This window comes from Pseudophryne corroboree, chromosome 5, assembly GCF_028390025.1.
Source record: "Pseudophryne corroboree isolate aPseCor3 chromosome 5, aPseCor3.hap2, whole genome shotgun sequence".
Classification (NCBI taxonomy): Eukaryota; Metazoa; Chordata; class Amphibia; order Anura; family Myobatrachidae; genus Pseudophryne; species Pseudophryne corroboree.
Genome location: NC_086448.1, coordinates 297,238,778 through 297,259,362, shown reverse-complemented (window position 1 = coordinate 297,259,362; position 20,585 = coordinate 297,238,778). Strand labels below are relative to the sequence as shown.

Here is a 20,585-nt window from a genome sequence, read left to right as displayed (position 1 = left end):
AAACCAGCAGCTGCCAGTTCACAGGAACAGGGCTCAAGCTTTGATTCCTCAAAACCTTCAGCATGACGGTGGACTGCGTTCCCTGGAAAACTGGTAGGTGGGAGCCCGACTAAAATTCTTCAGTCACATTTGGACAAGTTTATGCCATAGATCTTACTTCCCAGGGCTACAGACTGGAGTTCCAGGAGCTCCCACCTCACAGATTCTTCAAATCAGGCTGACTAGTTTCACAAGATGCAAGTATAACTTTACAGAACGTCATTCAAAAGCTGATACAGACTCGGGTCATTGTTCCAGTTCCACCTCATCTGCAAAACAAGGGGTACTATTCCAACTTGTTTGTAGTACCGAAACCGGACCGTTCGGTAAGACCGATTCTGAACCTGAAGTCGTTGAACCCGTACTTACGAGTGTTCAAATTCAAGATGGAGTCTCTGAGAGCGGTGAACTCAGGTTTGAAGGAAGGGGAATTCCTAGTATCTCTGGATATCAAGGATGCGTACCTTCACATCTTCCGTTCTGGACGCCTTATCAGGCTTATCTACGGTTTGATAAGAAGAAAGGGGAGTTGTTCTGCACTGGTAAGAAATATCAGACAAGACCTTGTTACCAGGATTATGTCTGAGAACCGACCATAAACAATAAAACACTGTGTGTTAATATGGAGTTGGTGGTGCTCCCAGAGTCAGTAAGTTTACATGAAAAAAACAGAAAAAAGAAAGACTCTGTGCTGAGGCACTCTTATTAAAAAATTGATAGACAGTAAAATGTAACTTTTATTAAGGATCATGTAAAATATGGTGTGACAAAAAAGAAAATAATATTGCAAATATATCTAAATATATATAAGATAAACAGTAAATACTGCCAAGGTGAAAAGTGTTTGTAATAATATATTAACTGGAGTAGCCTGACATATATCCACAAGCAATAGATGGATGGCTTTAACCTCCTACAAAAAGGTGTCCCGTAGGATAATTTTAGCACCCTCAATAATTACTGATCTAATGAGGGGAGGGGGATGGTTTGTTGCCTAGTTTGGTGATAGTTCACCTTCTGTTTGTATATCTAACAGTGGTGTCACCATAGGCATTTTAATTCAGCAAATTATTCAAGAAGTGTATAATCTGCTAGTTAATTATGGCAGAAAATTACCACTATTGTAAATTAGTGCTATTTGTATGACAGTGGAAAAAAAAAAAAAAAAAAATAAAAAAAATATATATATATATATATATATATATATATATATATATATATATATATATATATATATATGCAATATCGGATAGGCACTCACCCTTCCTTGGGAATAGAGCCCCGGTGCCTTCTGGAAACAATAACACATCCAGCGATTCCTAGCATGCAGCGGCACTGAGTGCCGCTGCATGCTAGAAATCGCTGGATATATATATATATATATATATATATATATATATACACACACTCATTCCAAAAGGGGGATGCTGTATTTCCAAAGGTACTTGTACATTCACCTATCGGATCTTATGGGTGTAAGTAGGTTATATGGAAAAATTGTAGAGAGTTAGGGAAATTCCTTCTGCTTTCCAGCGAGACTGTTTACTGCACCTGGTATTCCTTGGCAGTCTCCCAAACAAGTACTAACCAGGCCTACCAGAGCTTTGCTTCCAAGATCAAACGAGATTGGGCGTCTCCTGTGGAGTATGGCAGTAAACTCATTCCTGGTAAATAGAAAGTGTGCTTCTGCTGTCCAGACAAGGAGAATACTGCACAAAATGGTCTCTAATCATCTAGAGCAGGGCTGGCCAAACCGGTCCTCGAGATCTACCAACAGTTCCTGTTTTCTAGGCCTCCTGAAGATCTGTAGAATTGTCAGTTAGGAATGAATGCAGCACATCTCAATTAGTAATGACTACACCTGTGCACCAGCTAGGTGGTCTGGAAAATGTGAACTGTTTGTAGATCTCGAGGACTGGTTTGGCCAGCCCTGATCTAGAGTTAAGGGCTGGATGAGAGGGCACACAAGCACAGATGTGCCAGAATATGAGAGAAGAAAGTAATAGCAATGAATGCCTGTTTGGCATCAATTGGGTATATAAGAAAATGAAGAAGTGTGGTTGCAAATAAATATTTGCTGTACGAAGTACACATATAGAAGAAAAACCCCTATCAGAAGATCCGAAAAGGTGAAATTCTATAATTATGCAGAAGGATTAAATCTTGGTTGTTCACATGTACATATCATTGGAGCATATCTTTGTTAAACGTACATAAAAAATTATATGAGAAAATAGCCGGAAAACCCTACTACAACTGTGTGTCGAAAACAAGTGTTACCCAGAGACTGATAGCAGTACATGTTCTATTTATGGCTGAAAAGTTGTACAACTGTCTCAACTTGTCTACCGTTCAAAAATACACACAAATGAACTAATCTGGAAGTATATGGCAAAAAAATAAGATTTTACTCACCGGTAAATCTATTTCTCGTAGTCCGTAGTGGGTGCTGGGGACTCCGTAAGGACCATGGGGAATAGACGGCTCCGCAGGAGACTGGGCACATCTAAGAAAGATTTAGGACTATCTGGTGTGCACTGGCTCCTCCCCCTATGACCCTCCTCCAAGCCTCAGTTAGGAACTGTGCCCGGAAGAGCTAACACAATAAGGAAGGATTTTTGAATCCCGGGTAAGACTCATACCAGCCACACCAATCACACCATATAACACGTGATAGGAACCCCGGTTAACAGTATGATAACAAAATGGAGCCTCTGAAGAGATGGCTCACAACAAAACCCGATTTTTGTAACAATAACTATGTACAGGTATTGCAGACAATCCGCACTTGGGATGGGCGCCCAGCATCCACTACGGACTACGAGAAATAGATTTACCGGTGAGTAAAATCTTATTTTCTCTGACGTCCTAGTGGATGCTGGGGACTCCGTAAGGACCATGGGGATTATACCAAAGCTCCCAAACGGGCGGGAGAGTGCGGATGACTCTGCAGCACCGAATGAGAGAATTCCAGGTCCTCCTCAGCCAGGGTATCAAATTTGTAGAATTTTGCAAACGTGTTTGCCCCCGACCAAGTAGCTGCTCGGCAAAGTTGTAAAGCCGAGACCCCTCGGGCAGCCGCCCAAGATGAGCCCACCTTCTGTGTGGAATGGGCTTTTACAGATTTAGGCTGCGGTAAGCCTACCGCAGAATGCGCCAGCTGAATAGTGCTACAAATCCAGCGCGCAATAGACTGCTTAGAAGCAGGAGCACCCAGCTTGGTGGGTGCATACAGGATAAACAGCGAGTCAGTCTTTCTGACTCCAGCCGTCCTGGAAATATAAATTTTTAGGGCCCTGACTACGTCCAGCAACTTGGAATCCTCCAAGTCCCTAGTAGCCGCAGGCACCACAATAGGTTGGTTCAAGTGAAAAGCTGAGACCACCTTTGGGAGAAACTGAGGACGAGTCCTCAATTCTGCCCTATCCATATGGAAAATCAGATAAGGGCTTTTACAAGACAAAGCCGCCAATTCTGAAACCCGCCTGGCCGACGCCAAGGCCAACAGCATGACCACTTTCCACGTGAGATATTTTAAATCCACAGTCTTAAGTGGTTCAAACCAATGTGATTTCAGGAATGCCAAAACCACATTGAGATCCCAAGGTGCCACTGGGGGCACAAAAGGAGGCTGAATATGCAGTACTCCTTTGACAAAAGTCTGAACTTCGGGCAGTGAAGCCAGTTCTTTTTGGAAGAAAATCGACAGAGCCGAAATCTGGACCTTTATGGACCCCAATTTGAGGCCCAACGTCACCCCTGCTTGCAGGAAGTGCAGGAATCGACCCAGTTGAAATTCCTCCGTCGGGGCCTTCATGGCCTCACACCAAGCAACATATTTTCGCCAAATGCGGTGATAATGTCTTGCGGTGACATCCTTCCTGGCTTTGATCAGGGTAGGGATGACTTCCTCCGGAATACCCTTTTCCTTCAGGATCCGGTGTTCAACCGCCATGCCGTCAAACGCAGCCGCGGTAAGTCTTGGAACAGACAGGGTCCCTGCTACAGCAGGTCTTGTCTGAGTGGCAGAGGCCAAGGGTCCTCTGTAAGCATCTCTTGAAGTTCCAGGTACCAAGCTCTTCTTGGCCAATCCGGAACCACGAGTATGGTTTTCACTCCTCGCCTTCTTATTATTCTCAGTACCTTGGGTATGAGAGGTAGAGGAGGAAACACATAAACCGACTGGTACACCCATGGTGTCACTAGAGCGTCCACCGCTATCGCCTGAGGGTCTCTTGACCGGGCGCAATATCTTTTCAACTTCTTGTTGAGGCGGGACGCCATCATGTCTACCTGTGGTTTTTCCCACCGGTTGACCAGCATTTGGAAGACTTCTGGATGAAGTCCCCATTCTCCCGGGTGGAGGTCGTGCCTGCTGAGGAAGTCTGCTTCCCAGTTGTCCACTCCCGGAATGAACACTGCCGTCAGTGCTAACACATGATTCTCTGCCCATCTGAGAATCCTTGTGGCTTCTGCCATCGCCATCCTGCTTCTCGTGCCGTCCTGTCTGTTTACATGGGCGACCGCCGTGATGTTGTCTGACTGGATCAGTACCGGCTGGTTTTGAAGCAGGGGTCTTGCCTGGCTTAGGGCATTGTAAATGGCCCTTCGCTCCAGGATATTTATGTGAAGAGAAATCTCCTGATTTGACCACAGTCCTTGGAAATTTCTTCCCTTTGTGACTGCCCCCCAGCCCCGAAGGCTGGCATCCGTGGTCACCAGGACCCAGTCCTGTATTCCGAATCTGTGGCCCTCTAGTAGATGAGCCCTCTGCAGCCACCACAGCAGCGACACCCTGGTTCTGGCCGATGGGGTTATCCGCTGTTGCATCTGGAGATGGGACCCGGACCATTTGTCCAACAGGTCCCACTGGAACGTCCTTGCGTGGAACCTTCCGAATGGAATTGCTTCGTACGAAGCTACCATTTTTCCCAGGACTCGTGTGCATTGATGTACCGACACTTTTCCTGGTTTTAGAATGTCTCTGACCAGAGATGACAATTCCTCGGCTTTTTCCAGTGGAAGAAACACTCTTTTCTGGTCTGTGTCCAGAATCATTCCCAGGAACAGAAGACGTGTCGTCGGGACCAGCTGTGACTTTGGAATGTTTAGAATCCAGCCGTGCTGTTGTAGCACTTCCTGAGAAAGTGCCACCCCCACTATCAACTGTTCTTTGGACCTCGCCTTTATCAGGAGATCGTCCAAGTACGGGATAATTAAAACTCCCTTCTTGCGAAGGAGTATCATCATTTCGGCCATTACCTTGGTAAAGACCCTCGGTGCCGTGGATAACCCGAACGGCAGCGTCTGGAACTGAGTGACAGTCCAGTACCACAAATCTGAGGTACTCCTGGTGCGGAGGGTAAATGGGGACATGCAGGTACGCATCCTTGATGTCCAGGGATACCATGTAATCCCCCTCCTCCAGGCTCGCAATAACCGCCCTGAGCGATTCCATCTTGAACTTGAACCTTTTGATATAAGTGTTCAAGGTTTTTAAATTTAAGGTGGGTCTCACCGAACCGTCCGGTTTCGGTACCACAAACATTGTGGAGTAGTAACCCTTTCCTTGCTGAAGGAGGGGTACCTTGACGATCACTTTCTGTGAATACAGTTTTTGAATAGCCACCAACACTGCCTCCCTGGCAGAGGGAGTTGCCGGCAAGGCAGACTTTAGGAAACGGCGGGGGGGAGACGTCTCGAATTCCAGCCTGTACCCCTGAGATACTACTTGAAGGACCCAGGGATCCACTTGTGAGAGAGCCCACTGTGTGCTGAAAAACCTGAGACGTGCCCCCACCGTTCCCGATTCCGCCTGAGCAGCCCCAGCGTCATGCTGTGGACTTACCGGACGCAGGGGAGGACTTCTGCTCCTGGGAACTAGCTGTGTGCTGCAGCTTTTTCCCCCTTCCTCTGCCCCTCGGCAGAAAGGATGAGCCTCTAGCCCGCTTATTTTTCTGGGGCCGAAAGGACTGTACCTGATAATACGGTGCTTTATTTTGCTGTGGGGTAGCCTGTGGCAAAAAAGTCGATTTCCCAGCAGTAGCTGTGGAAACGAGGTCTGAAAGACCTTCCCCAAAAAGTTCCGCCCCTTTATAGGGTAAAACTTCCATGTGCCGCTTGGAGTCGGCATCACCTGACCATTGCCTAGTCCATAACCCCCGTCTGGCGGCAATGGACATAGCGCTTATTTTTGATGCCAGCCGGCAAATATCCCTCTGAGCATCACGCATGTATAAGACCGCGTCTTTTATATGGTCAATCGTTAGCAAAATATTGTCCCTATCCATGGTATCAATGTTTTCCGACAGGGAGTCTGACCACGCAGCAGCAGCACTGCACATCCAAGCTGATGCAATAGCGGGTCTCAATATAATGCCAGTGTGTGTGTATATAGCTTTTAGGGTACTTTCCAGCTTTCTATCAGCCGGTTCTTTTAGGGCGGCCGTATCCGGAGACGGTAGTGCCACCTTCTTTGATTAGCGTGTCAATGCTTTATCTACCCTAGGGGGTGTTTCCCAGCGTGACCTATCCTCTGGCGGGAAAGGGTACGCAGCCATTAACCGTTTAGAAATGATCAATTTCTTATCTGGGGAAGTCCACGCTTCCTCACACACCTCATTTAATTCGTCAGATGCAGGAAAAACTACTGGTAGTTTTTTCTCACCAAACATAATACCCTTTTTTGTGGTACCTGGGGTATCATCAGAAATGTGTAAAACATTTTTCATAGCCTCAATCATATAACGGGTGGATCTATTGGAGGGTACACTCGTCTCATCATCGTCGACACTGGAGTCGGTATCTGTGTCGACATCTGTATCTGTCATCTGAGGTAGCGGGCGTTTTATAGCCCCTGATGACATTTGAGACGCTTGGACAGGCACAAGCTGAGTAGCCGGCTGTCCTATGTCGTCAAACCTTTTATGTAAGGAGCTGACACTGTCACGTAATTCCTTCCATAAGTCCATCCACACTGGTGTCGACCCCGCAGGGGGTGACATCACATTCACAGGCATTTGCTCCGCCTCCACATCATTATCCTCATCATACATGTCGACACAGCAGTACCGACACACAGCAGACACACAGGGAATGCTCTTACAGAGGACAGGACCCCACAAAGCCCTTTGGGGAGACAGAGGGAGAGTATGCCAGCACACACCAGGGCGCTATATAACACAGGGATATCACTATACAGAGTGTTTTCCCCTATAGCTGCCTATAATATATATATATACTGCGCCTAAATTGTGCCTCCCTTCTCTTTTTTACCCTTTCTGTAGTGCAGGACTGCAGGGGAGAGCCAGGGAGCTTCCTTCCAGCGAAGCTGTGAGGGAATAATGGCGCCAGTGTGCTGAGGGAGTTGGCTCCGCCCCTTTTTCGGCGGGCTTTCTCCCGCTATTTTATCGTTTCTGGCAGGGGTTAATATACACCTATATAGCCTCTGGGGCTATATATGGTGTTAGTTTTGCCAGCCATGGTGTTATTATTGCTGCTCAGGGCGCCTCCCCCCAGCGCCCTGCACCCATCAGTGACCGCAGTGTGTGGTGTGCATGAGGAGCAATGGCGCACAGCTGCAGTGCTGTGCGCTACCTTGGAGAAGACAGAAGTCTTCAGCCGCCGATTTTCCGGACCACCTTCTTGTTTCTGGCTCTGTAAGGGGGACGGCGGCGTGGCTCCGGGAACGGACGACGAGGTCGGGTCCTGTGTTCGATCCCTCTGGAGCTAATGGTGTCCAGTAGCCTAAGAAGCCCAAGCTACCACCACTTAGGTAGGTTCGCTTCTTCTCCCCTTAGTCCCTCGTTGCAGTGAGCCTGTTGCCAGCAGGTCTCACTGAAAATAAAAAACCTAAACTATACTTTCTTCTAGGAGCTCAGGAGAGCCCCTAGTGTGCATCCAGCTCAGCCGGGCACAGAAATCTAACTGAGGCTTGGAGGAGGGTCATAGGGGGAGGAGCCAGTGCACACCAGATAGTCCTAAATCTTTCTTAGATGTGCCCAGTCTCCTGCGGAGCCGTCTATTCCCCATGGTCCTTACGGAGTCCCCAGCATCCACTAGGACGTCAGAGAAATATATATAGCCCAAATTACCATATCATGGATATCAAGAAAAAAATATTATTAGTGCCAAATATTAAATCTGGCCGCCTTATCAGGCTTATCTACGGTTTGCACTGCAGGACTGTCACTACCAGTTCCAGGCACTGCCATTTGGTCTCTCCACGGTACCGAGGGTGTTCACCAAAGTGATGGCAGCTATGATGTTTCTACTCCACAAACAGGGAGTGAACATAATTCTGTACCTGTACGATCTTCTGATAAAGGCACCGTCCAGGGAGCGGTGTTGGACAGCATTGGCCTCTCAACTAGACTACTCCTGGATCACGGGTGGATTCTGAACCTACCAAAATCTCACCTGGAACCAACACTGAGGCTTCCTTTCCTGGGAATGACACTGGACACAGAGTCTCAGAGAGTGTTCCTTTCGTTGGAAAAGGCAATGGTAATCCTTGTCGATGGTTCGGGATGTCCTGAAGCCAACCCGGATATCGGTGCATCTATGCATTCGCCTTCTGGGGAAAATGGTGGAATATACAACTATGTTTTTTTAGCTAGTCGGAGGATTGCCTATATAGGTTCTATATATGTAAACAATTGTCTGTGGCACTCGCGGCCCAGCATTTTGTAAGCCGACCTCTGATCAAGCTTGGTCTCCTACAGCATTTGCTGAATAAATCTATTATGTAATTTTTATCATATATGGTAAAATTATGGTGTTATGATTTTTTTTACATTATTAAAAAATGTTATGCACTCTGGGAGTCATTCCAAGTTGATCGCTAGCTGCCGTTCGCAGCGCAGCGATCAGGCTAAAAATCGGCATTTCTGCGCATGCGCGACGTACTTTCACACAAAATTATGCAGTTTCACACAAGGCAGAGTGACTCTTTTCAGTCGCTCTGTTGATCGGTGAGTGATTGACATGAATGGGGCGTTTCTGGGAGATAACTGACCGTTTTCTGGGAGTGTGCTAAAAAACGCAGGCGTGTCAGATAAAAACGCAGGCGTGCCTGGGGAAACGGGGGAGTGGCTGGCTAGACGCAAGGCGTGTTTGTGACGTCAAAACAGGAACTAAACAGACTGAAGTGATCGCAAGGTAGGAGTAGGTCTGCATCTACTCTGAAACTGCTTGAAAAAATGTCTGCACTGTTCTGCTAGCCTTTTGTTTGCTCTTCTGCTAAGCTAAGATACACTCCCAGAGGGTGGCGGCTTAGCGTTTGCACTGCTGCTAAAAGCAGCTAGCGAGCGATCAACTCAGAATGAGGGCCTCTAGGTATTGATGGTAATGCCAATTATTGACACACCAACTGAACCAGACTTAAACCACTGTATGGAGGACCCTGCCTGTGGTGAGATTACTGCTTATCTAGGTGGGCAACAGGCTCACCTCTTGATTAGTGTATACTTTAAAGACTTCTCCACTACCGGCTGTCAGCCTAATAAACAAATAGTTTCTTTTCCTGGTTACACTGCTAAAAGATGGGAGTTTGTGGGTAGGCAAGTGTGAAAAGAATGTCCATACACTGTAAGAGAACACAGCATTGTTTAATCACAACCCACTACTGCAGAGGTTTGTTCCTATTGAACCATACATTTCTTCCATTTCTAAGATGCATTTTGCTTTATATTTTACCACATGCTACATCAATCATTCTGACTTAGGCGACATCATCTAAGGAATCCCTATCAATCATTTCTAGTCACTCATGAAAATGCTTAATGATTGTTGACACTGTTGTTGTTCATATGTCAGGGCATTCTCAATCATCAGATCTAACGACATTCAAGCATTTGAATATAAGTCAATGGGGATTTTGGTGATTTTTGCCCAGTTCTATCTCCGGCTCCAGGGGGTCTATAAACTATTGAAGATATACGTTTTGTAGCCCTGGATCTCTTCTCTGGGCATGTCAATTTGCTTGGATGTGGACCCCAAGGCACCGGAGCTACACCGCCTGAAAGCCGGTGCCCCTACCGGCAACCGCTCCATTATGTCAATGGGGATTTTGGGGTCTCTTTGGACCCCAATATCTCCGGATCCAGTGGGTTTAAAAAAAATTCTGAGATATACGTTTTGTTCAGGTGAACCTCCTCTTTCAGATTAGCACCCCTGGGGAGCAAAATATTCCAGGTGACTTTTTTTTGAGCGGGGTCAGTTTTGGGGGGGGGGGGGGGCGATTGCTCGGTCCAGTGACTTTTCAAAAATCCGAGATAAACATTTTGCAGAGGAGACTTTGGCCTACCCTCGGTACTTAGTGGTAGGGGTTAAAGGTCGCGTCCCCTGACCTGTGGAGCTTTCCATGCACTTTGGTCCATGTTTTGGGGTACCTCGACCCATCCTGGAGCTTAACCCCCACTGTAGCCCAGGAAGCCCCAGCGGATGTCTACCCCAAAATCATGACGTCAAGTTTCTGTACTCCAAATTGAGGGTGCTAGGCCCAGGGGGGGGGGGGGGTAGTGCCCCCCCCCACCGCTTCCGGACCATGTACCCCAAAATTTTGAAACTTGGTGGGGTGATAGTGCATAGACTCTTCTATCCACAGGCCAAATTTGGGGTCTCTGGTGCCCCAGGAATGTAAGATATGGCTCCTGGAATGGACCCCACTTCACTTGAGCGCTTGCGGGAGAGCTATTTACATGAGGTATCCCCTCTATTAGTGGTACAAATTTGGGGTGATTCAGTCCAGCAGAACCAGAGCTATAGACCGGTAAAGTCAGCTACCTCCACCCGGGCACTCCTGGGTAAGTCAATGGGCAAGTACCGCTGGCTGGAAGTCATGGATCTCTGGTTCCTGTGGAGTTATTTACATGAAATTTGGCACTATAGTAGGGGCGTATTGCCTCTATTAGTGGTCCACATTTGGGGTGATTCGGTCCAGCAGAACTGGAGCTATCGACCGGCTAAGTCAAGAATCTGTACCCAGGCACTCCTGGGTAAGTCAATGGCCAAGTACCGCTGACTGGAAGTCCTGGATCTCCGGTTCTGGTAGAGCTATTTACCTGAAATTTGGCACACTAGTAGGGGCGTATCCCCTATATATTTGGGGTGATTCGGTACAGCAGAACCGGAGATATTTTGCTCCAAAGTGGTCAAATTTTTGGCCCATTCAGGGAACCGGGGAGACTCTGCAGCTTGTGTCGGTGCCTTAAGTACCTGTGCTAAAACTGGTATCTGTTAAAAAAAAAAAAAAAAAAGTGCCGACCCTAAAGCTCCGACCGGTACAGGTGATGTTTTTGAATCCAGCGGTATGGATAGGTCCCAGGGGTCCAAACAGCCCCCCTGTCCCGGTGGGTGCTATTTTGTTGAATCCCATGCAGGGACCCAGGATATTTCTGCCCACAAGCCAGTGCAAAAAAGACTTGTACCGAAACAGAACTCTGTGCAATTAATATGGATACAGGCTTCATTCCAAAAGCACCGCCGATAATGTGCATTGCAGATGTTTTGGCATAAGATATTGACACCATTAAGCATTTCATCCAAATAGGCTTTGTCATTTTTATGGGTTTCTTCCTACCACACGAGAAATCCCTTCCATGCAAGCCTCATAATAGCTTTATACACCAGCTTGTGAAGTCGCACCGCATGGTTGTACTTACGACCTTCCATTATATCACAAAGCTGTGGCTATAAGGTGGTTATCATACAGAACTATTATGGCCCTACATATATCTTTAAGAAAAGTGCACTCAAGTTTTGCCCCTCTTGGTGGTACCGACATTTGGTCTGGCCCACGGACTATATGGACTACGACAACTTCAGACAACCCTGGTAGGTGGCACGATTTCCAGGTATGTATAGGTTTGGCCTCTCAACATCACACCAAACTTTTACAGAGGTACAGTACTCCTAGCATTAATAGTTGTTCTCAGCAAGCAAGTAATTGCAGTCTAAACAATATTCTAGTACAGTGGTTCCCAAACTCAAGGCACCCTAATAGCCTGTGGTTATAGGATATCCATGCTTAAGCACAGGTGACCTAATTTATACCATCAGTGCACAAGCATGGATACCCTAAAAACCTGGACTGTTACAGTGCCTTAAAGACTGAGTTTGGGAAATCCTGTTTTAGTAAGAGGAGAGTCAGAAAACAGTGCTCTGAATAAGATACTAAAAGTGATCTATTTTAACTGAAACATGGATGGATTATAAATGCCAGCAAAAATGTGGTGCCTTATCAACAGCTGCAGTATTTGTGACTCCAGAAAGTTCCTTTATTACAATCCTAAGACTTATGCAGAACACCAGGTGGGCTGATGGCAATATCGAACATTCACAGAAAAGGGAGTAATACTCATAGAACCATAATGTAAACTCGAGCTCCAATGTAAACTCGAGCTCCAAGGGTTAGTGTACTCAATGGCACAACATGGTATATGGAGTCGAAAGGAAAATGGACAGCATGCAAATTCCTTGGCGGCAATCTTTTCAGACAACTGGGTGGTGGTAGTCTTCATAAACATAGGAGGTACCAAAAGCTGACACATGATAGAGATAGCAACAGTCATATCATGGGAATAAAGTAAGACACTTAATAGTACATCATGTATTGCAAAGCTTGTCAACCTTGGTCCTCAAGGAACCCAAACGGTACAGGTTTTAAAAATATCCATGGCTCAGCACAGCCTGTTAAATCAAATTGACTGAAGTAATACTTAAGTCACCTGTGGTCACGCATGGATATACTTAAAACCTGTACTGATAGGGTTCCTTGAGGACCGCGTTTGGGAACCTCTGCTGTATTTGAGAAGGACAAGCTCGCAGACAATATGCCTGCCACCAAGAAGAGTGAGAGTTGCACAATGAGGTGTTTTAATATATGATTCAGCAGTTTGGGATATACCAGATGGCAAAATATCAAATTGGAAAAAAAAAATCAACAGACTCAAAAGCAAAAAGTAATAGATGGCTAACAAGACCTTGGAGATTCAAACTGGAGTAGGTTTTCCACCTCTAAGCTTCAAAAAGAATCACACAATACTCCTAACTTACATAATAACCCACCTATAATACATCAGCCATCATTTTAAACAATTGTCACAAGCTGGGTACACAGGGCAGTCAGGCACACACACCTACAGGTGTGACTGCTTCAGTGACGTGGCGGGGCGCAGAGCTCTGCAAAGGCAGCTGGGCATGCGCAGCAGCTCCCTCGTGGACATTTCCCCATCTCTATAACTATCTTCTCGTGCATGTGCAGAACAGTAAATGCTGATTGATCAGAGCTAGGCTCCGATCATGGGAAACAGGCCAACATTTATTTATCTGGCGGTTGTGGGCCGCATTCCATTGTCTTAAAAAAAAAAGTAAACTTGGGCCACACCAGCTTGGTGTTGTCATATGTAATGCAACCATGTCAGGCAAGTGGGTAACAGAACTATGATGTATTTCATTGAAATTTCTATATTGTAACACAGAAAAATAAAATATACACACAAAATATAAAGAAGCTCAAGGGAGGTTAATACCTTTCATAGCCAAAGTATATGTGGGAGAAGATTACCACTTGTACTTTGCAATAAATGGGCTAATAGGATTGATCACTGTATGGCACCTGAAATTTAATCTGTATTTTAACACGTGGAAAACATATTTGTCCAGAAACACTGCTATACTGTAGTTTGTGTAAATAGCTTGAACAGGGTAGTATATTAGTTACGATTAGATGTAAATAATAATCGTTTCATACAATAAGTAGGATAACTGCTGAGAGCAATTTTAGTCTAGAACACTGCAATTATCAAACCAGGGAAACAACAAAGTGGTAAAGTGCTTGTCACAGATTGAGTGGGGAATGTTTTTCCATTAAAATAAGTGTCCGCTTTAGTATAGTTTTCCCTAAGGGGCTCTGTAGCAGGTACAAGCTGTGAATAGCCACTTAGGGTCCCCAATATACACATTATGAAATGACCACACATGTGGCTACTAAAAATAAAATAACTTTCTAGAAATAGCTTAGCTTTTGTTTTTCCATTAAATATTATTTAACAAAGTATACAGTACTTCCACACTCCATGAAAGCCATGACAATGGGTATCTTCCCATTTAAGTTAGGTAGATAAACACCTCTGGATTGTAAATAATGCAGCTCCTCCATTTTCCCTGTGATATTTTTCATATCTCTTAGCATAGATAGGTCAGGTAGTTTTGGTATTATCTGTAAGGGCTTACCTTCTCCTTTATTCTTTTGATGCACAATGCTGAGGATGGTCCGGCTACCCATGGAACTACAAGTGCCTGGATTATACATGGCATTCTGCACATGAGCCATGTCATTTATAAAGCAGCGCATTTAGACTGGGCAGGGAGAAAGGGATCTGGTCAGAATCCCAGTGTTCGGGATCCCAGCAGTCAGTATGCCGGTGCCGTAATCCAGACACTGCTCAGAATACCGGCGCCGGCATCTCCACATGGATTGAAATGCCTGTGAAAGGATCCTGAATGAGGTCTGCCAGGACTCCGCACTGGTAAGTCACGTGGGGGATTGGGGGGTGGAGTAGGTAGGGTTAAGCTGCAGGGGTATGGGTTTGGGTAAGGCTGCGGGAAAGTAGGGTTAGGGAGATTAGGGGTTTACTTACCAAATAGATGTTGGGATACTGAGCACCTGGATGCCGCTGTCTGTATTTTGACTGCTGGCACCCACTGGGATCCCAATACCATCACCAGGAAAGCGGTCATTATTTAACAAAACAAAGGCATCTACAACCAACATTGAGCCTGAGCAACTCTTTTGAGTGAAAACGTGGTGGAGTACTTTTGTAGGAGTATAGAGGGTTCCGATGTATAGTCCGTATCTTACACCCCAATGGGAATGGCAGCAGGTAAGTTGATTAACTTTCCCTACCTTATGTTCATCTCAAAGGCTGCTGTAATGTCTGGCTTGATTCCCTCTGTGAGTGACACTGGCACCCATCGGCACTAGGTGATGACATCACCTCTGCTACTCCATGCTCAGTGTTCTCACCTGTGTGCATTTCGGGCATCCATGGCCTTTGTCAAGGATAGCGTTAGTGGCTGAGATCTTCCTTTTATTCACAAAAAACTTTATTGAACGTGATTAAAAACAGAAAGTGGGAAAAAGAATGTTTCTCTAAAAAAGTGGGAACCGTGAGGTATATTTACTAAGCTCCCGATTTTGACCGATTTGGTGTTTTTTTCTTCAAAGTGTCATCTCGGGAATTTACTAAGCACAAATCTCGGCAGTGATGAGGGCATTCGTATTTTTTTTGTAGTCCAAGAAAAAAAATACGAATGAATACGCCATCGGTCAAATACGCCTGTTATTTGATAGATCTCGGTAATTTACTAAAATGTTTATTTCACAAACACTGCCGTGAATAAATACTAATCGTAAAAAAAGCAGATTTAAAATAGACCTGCTTTTTTTTACCGTGTTCTGATAGGCATGCACGGATCCGTGAGATCCGTGCATGTTTATCAGTGGGAAGGCGTGGGAAAGTGTTAATTAAAAAAAATGCGTGGGGTCCCCCCTCCTAAGCAAAACCAGCCTTGGGCTCTTTGAGCCGGTCCTGGTTGACAAAATATGGGGAAAAAAATGACAGGGGTTCCCCCATATTGCATAAACCAGCACCGGGCTCTGCGCCTGGTCCTGGTTCCAAAAATACGGGGGACAAAAAGCGTAGGGGTCCCCCGTATTTTTGAAACCAGCACCGGGCTCCACTAGCCAGGTACATAGTGCCACAGCCGGGGGACACTTTTATACTGGTCCCGGCGGCCCTGGCATTACATACCCAACTAGTCACCCCTGGCCGGGGTACCCTGGAGGAGTGGGAACCCCTTAAATCAAGGGTCCCCCCATCCAGCCACCCAAGGGCCAGGGGTGAAGCCCGAGGCTGTCCCCCCATCCAAGGGTGGCGGATGGGGGGCTGATAGCCTTTTGAAAAAAATGTGAATATTGTTTTTAGTAGCAGTACTACAAGTCCCAGCAAGCCTCCCCCGCAAGCTGGTACTTGGAGAACCACAAGTACCAGCATGCGGTGGAAAACCGGGCCCGCTGGTACCTGTAGTACGACTACTAAAAAAATACCCCCAAAAAAACAGGACACACACACCGTGACAGTATAAGTTTATTACATACATGCACACCTCCAAACATACATACTTACCTATGTTCCCACGAGGCTCAGTCCTCTTCTCCATGTAGGCTCCCGTGAACAAGCCTGTCGGTGAAACGTACGTAGGGACCTGGACTGACGTCATCAAGGGACGTCGTACGGCCACGCCCCCCGTTTGGAATTCGGGTGGCCGTAGCACCTAACAGTGAGGTTACACGTAAGAGTTGTGTGGGGGAAAGCAGGAACGGGCTGGGTCGGATTTGCGGAGACGACAGAGCAACGCCGGCATCCAAAACTGCTGGAGCGGCGTTTGGTAACACTTTGGTCTATATCTTTAAGAAAGTACGCACGGCCTCCATCTTCACTTTCTCCCCCACCTCCCGCACCCAAACCCCCCCCTCCTCCTCGCCGTGTACTGTGTGCTGACGCCTGGGGATCACAAACGGGGATTTTTGTGTACTCTGCGTCCCGCCGCAGGGTGAACGGTATGCGAGGGGAGGCGGGAGCAGGTCGGGTTAAGACTCTGGAGGTGATTGAGTGATGCCGGCATTTAAATCGGGCTGGATATATGACTGATTAACCCTGTTCAATATCTTTAAACAGATCTCTACCACAGCTATATTTATCACGTCTCCCCCTTTCTCCCTTCTCTTCCCCCACACTATATGATAAACTATTGAGGTGCATGATTTCATATTTCACTAACATGTTTTGTTTAGCATCCTCATTATTCTAAATTACTCATTGTTGTCCTCATTTAATGCATAAAAACGAAAGCATTAACAAGGTGCATTTATTTCATAATTTTTGTATGTTTACGAGATACGTTGTTGCATTTGATTCATATGTTTTCAGCTATGTGGTCTATTTCATGTCTGAACTGCCATAGGTTTAATATATTAATTAATGAGACTCTATAAATAAATTGGCAGACACCTTGCACTTTTATGTTATCAAAAGACTTTGTTACACCTGATATTCATGCTGCACGATATTTATATATATGTGGATTCTTTATTTTTTATAATTGTTTGAATTGAAATGAACTTGCAGATTTTCTGCACTCCTTGTGCTAGTAAAGGATAACAATTTTTGGTACTAATTAGCATAACAAAGTTTGATTATACTTTTATTGCAGTATTGTGCGATGTAATGAATATAAGTGAACAACTTTTGAATTAATTAGTGTATTATAGTGTGCTATTTAAAGAGCCTACATAATCATGCACACTTGGGACTACTCCTTTTGTTACAAGCTTAGGAGATAGTTCTTTTTCTACCCCACTGCTGAATTGTTATAAATCAAATACACTTACTAACTGAATTTGCAGATTCACTGCGGGAGAATTTTTCTGCAACATTGTTTCTTTTAATACTTTCATGTGAGAGATCAGAAATATGACTGCTTACATCTATCATCTTAGATGTTTTAGGTGATAATAATCTTGTTAAACTACCACAATGTGTCATCTCTGTCTCAATAGAATCATTAGCACATGTTTATTGATTAATTAATACTCAGGATATAATATGACCAAAGTATAGAATCATTAGCACATGTTGATTGATTAATCAATACTCAGGATATAATATAACCAAAGTGTGTGAACCATACTTGCCTTCTATTAGATTTCTTGTATATTTAATTATCACAGTGTGCCATCCCTTTTCAATTATTCTCAATAAAATCATTAGCATATGTTGATTGATTAAGCAATACTCAGGATATAATACAACTAAAGTGTGTGAACTTTTTTTGATTTTTCAATACCTCTATGCACATTGGTAGAGGAGCATAGGAGGAGACCAAATTCCTGATTATTTCTATATTTACCAGAACTTTATCTCTTCTCAGCACTCTCTCATCTGGCTGACAGCTGTGCTGGCAAGGGTTCCGCCCTTGTCAGCGTACATTTGGCTGTCACAACAGAAAGCAGAAGTGTTCCTCTTTTTTCTGCCTTATTTCTGAGTGTAAGTAGAATAATCAATTTCCGATCTACTCCATTTAAAAACTGGTAATGGCTCTCCTTTCCAACACTCTCTCATCTGGAAAAGCCTGGGGCCAATTTATCCAGTGACGTATAACAGGCAGAGTACAGACAGCAGAAGTGGGTTCTCTCTTCCTTCATATGTCATCTTTACCATTCAAGGTCGTACTATCCTGAGAGTAGCCCGATCTTCTATCTCGGAAGCTGATAGGATAGACCTGGCTAGTATTTTGAAGGGAACCGCTTAGGAATACCAGGCACTGTGGATATCAAGATGATCACCTATATTTTCATGTGATAACACTGGTGGAGCAGTTCTATTCTGCTCACTCTCACTCATCCTATATTTCACCCTTCCTTCTATTTTTATTTTGAATAATTAACCAGACATTTTAAACATATTTTGGACCATTTAGGTCGATATTTTAATGGAACAGAATAAAAGTTAAGTTTTAGATCATCCATTATTACATCATTTCACTGTATATTGATTGATTATCACTACTAATTTCAATAAGAGTGCTCCAAAAAAGGATTTCTTTTGTCCTGTCCTTTCCTCTTTACGTGTAGAATCCTAGTGGCACCTGTTGAAAAAATGATACTCACATAATCCAGGGAATCTTGTATTCTTTGTATAATCCACGTACTTGGCAAAACAAAAAAACGGAAACCCGACCACGCACTGAAAGGGGCCCCATGTTTACACATGGGACCCCTTTCCCCAACTGCCAGGACCCCTCTGACTCCTATCAAAGAGGGTCCCTTCTGCCAATCAGGGATCGCCACGTCGTGGCACCCTCCTGATTGGCTGCGTGCTCCTGTAGTGTCTGTCAGGCAGCACACGGCAGTGATACAATGTAGCGCCTGTGCGCTCCATTGTATCCAATGGTGGGAACTTTGCGGTCAGCGGTGAGGTTACTTTCGGTCAACCGCTGACCGCAAAGTTCCCACCATTGGATACAATGGAGCGCATAGGCGCTACATTGTATCACTGCCGTGTGCTGCCTCACAGACACTACAGGAGCACACAGCCAATCAGGAGGGTGCCACGACGTGGCGATCCCTGATTGGCAGAAGGGGCCCTCTTTGACAGGAGTCAGGGGGGGTCCTGGCAGTCGGAGAAAGGGGTCCCTTTCAGTGTGTGGTCGGGTTTCCGTTTTTTTGTTTTGCCAAGTACGTGGATTATACAAAGAATACAAGATTCCCTGGATTATGTGAGTATAATTTTTTCAACAGGTACCACTAGGATTCTACATGGAGAAGAGGACCGAGCCTCGTGTGAACATAGGTAAGTATGTATGTTTGGAGGTGTGCATGTATGTAATAAACTTATACTGTCACGGTGTGTGTGTCCTGTTTTTTGGGGGGTATTTTTTTAGTAGTAGTACTACAGGTACCAGTGGGCCCGGTTTTCCACCGCATGCTGGTACTTGTGGTTCTCCAAGTACCAGCTTGCGGGGAGGCTTGCTGGGACTTGTAGTACTGCTACTAAAAACAATATTCACATTTTTTTCAAAAGGCTATCAGCCCCCCATCCGCCGCCCTTGGATGGGGGGACAGCCTCGGGCTTCACCCCAGGGCCTTGGGTGGCTGAAGGGGGGGGACCCCTTGATTTAAGGGGTTTCCACTCCTCCAGGGTACCCCGGCCAGGGGTGACTAGTTGGATATGTAATGCCAGGGCCGCCGGGACCAGTATAAAAGTGTCCCCCGGCTGTAGCATTATGTACCTGGCTAGTGGAGCCCGGTGCTGGTTTCAAAAATACGGGGGACCCCTACGCTTTTAGTCCCCCGTATTTTTGGAACCAGGAAAGGCGCAAAGCCCGGTGCTGGTTCATGAAATATGGGGGAACCCCTGTCATTTTTTTCCCCCATATTTTGTCAACCAGGACCGGCTCAAAGAGCCCGAGGCTGGTTTTGCTTAGGAGGGGGGACCCCACACATTTTTTTTCTTCTAATTTTACACTATTTTTAATTTTTTTAAAGATGCACAATGAAACCCTGCACGGATCTCACAGATCCGGACGAGTTTCATTGTTGTAATGTCGGCAGTGTTTTACTATTCACTCCCGTAAAACACTGGCAAAAATTACGAATAACATCGACATCGGTAAACACGAAAATGTAAAATACGGCAGCTTAGTAAATGAGGCGTAATAAATTCAAAAAGTTGCAAATTTACACATTCGATGTCATTCGTGATGAATCTCACTCCAAATCTGTACAAATATGATTTTTAGTAAATATACCCCCATGTGTTCCTTTTTGTAAATGGGGCTTTAGATTACAATTTGGCATGGCGTTTCTATATGATAGAATAATAGTGTATTGGTATAAAATAGGATTTTGGTACTTACCAGGTAAATCCTTTTCTTTGAATCCATAGGGGGCACTGGAGTACTCTTGGGATATGGACGGCTTC

At 45.2% G+C, this 20,585-nt stretch overlaps 1 pseudogene; it reads right to left on the bottom strand.

Annotated features, from left to right (window-relative positions):
• Positions 1–1,578: 1,578 nt before the first annotated feature.
• LOC134931600 (5S ribosomal RNA) lies at positions 1,579–1,697 on the bottom strand (annotated as a pseudogene).
• Between the last annotated feature and the right edge of the window lie 18,888 nt (positions 1,698–20,585).